Below are 1,295 nucleotides of genomic sequence, written 5' to 3' on the forward strand. Positions count from 1 at the left end.
GACTACAGGACAGGTGTGGATGATGACATCACTTCCTGTCACACACACACACACACACACACACAGCCGTTGCAAGTGTCACATACATTTCTGAAAAAAAGCATTTTAAAATGTGTCCAAACTTCAATTAACTTCCTTTTAATATTGTAGTGTTATCCAACAGCATTAATAGCCAATTTAATTTAATTTAACCAAATTGTGTCATTAGTCCACATTATTACTTTTAAAATTATAATTCCAATTCAAACAGAATAGCCCATTTTCAACATATTATGGAGAGTGATTTATTTTCAACTCGAAATATCTTCAAACTAATGAAATATAAAGTTATTAATTCAATTCAGTTTATTTATAGAACGTTGTCTCAGGGCACTGTGCATGAAAAAAAGAACAATCTAAAGAAGAAAATCCATCTGGATAACAGCAGACTGGCTGCTCGTAAAATATACGACAGGTCTGGACCTCACATGAATTTCGTTTGTATCTGAAAAAAAATCTTAGAATACAAGAAAATTGGTGAATGCCACAAATTCTCCTAAATCACTCGTACGCACAACTTTAGAGCAAATCTGTGCGTACGAACGGTTCATGCATGAGGTCCAGTGTTTCCATAGAGATCCTTGATTAATTGGAAGGTCCAAGTTGTCTCTTCCCCAGGTGTTTGTGATTTATGTTAATTTGTTCCTTCTGTTGGCTCCCCAGTTCTGTTCTGCTGTTTACACTCAGCTATGGTTTTCTCCTTCTTGAGTTTCCACTGATGTATTTTATTTTTTAATAGTTTTGCTGCATCAAAAGGCAATTTATTTTTTCTTTTATTAATTAATTAATTTATTTATCTCAAATAATCCATTTCTTTCTTTCTCTTCAAGCATCTTCTGTGTGGAATGTTGGATTTTAACAACAAATGATGAAAACAATGATCCCTGTGAAYGTGAGTTTAGTCCAGTTTATTGCGATAGGTCTCAAGGAGGTGCAGTGTTTAGAGTAAAATGTTGCAGGATCACCTCCTGGCCTTTTTTGGTGGTGAGTGCAGGGTTGGCTCTAGCTAATTCAGCAGGTGGTGGCCCTTGTGGAATTTTCAAAATCTCACAACTAATTAGCATACATTCACAAACCAAATTAAATGGTTTGTCTTTGACATTATTATTTTATTTATTTATTTATTTTTTTAGAAACCAGATTTTCCAATTAAAGTAGCTAATACCTGCCAACATCTGCTGACAGCAAAGAGGAACACCTGTTCATTCACTAGCAGCTGTGGAGTGAAGCAGTTCTAGGAGGGTCCAGGGGCATAC

Source organism: Austrofundulus limnaeus, unplaced genomic scaffold (assembly GCF_001266775.1).
Source record: "Austrofundulus limnaeus strain Quisiro unplaced genomic scaffold, Austrofundulus_limnaeus-1.0 Scaffold12, whole genome shotgun sequence".
In the NCBI taxonomy this organism is placed as follows: Eukaryota; Metazoa; Chordata; class Actinopteri; order Cyprinodontiformes; family Rivulidae; genus Austrofundulus; species Austrofundulus limnaeus.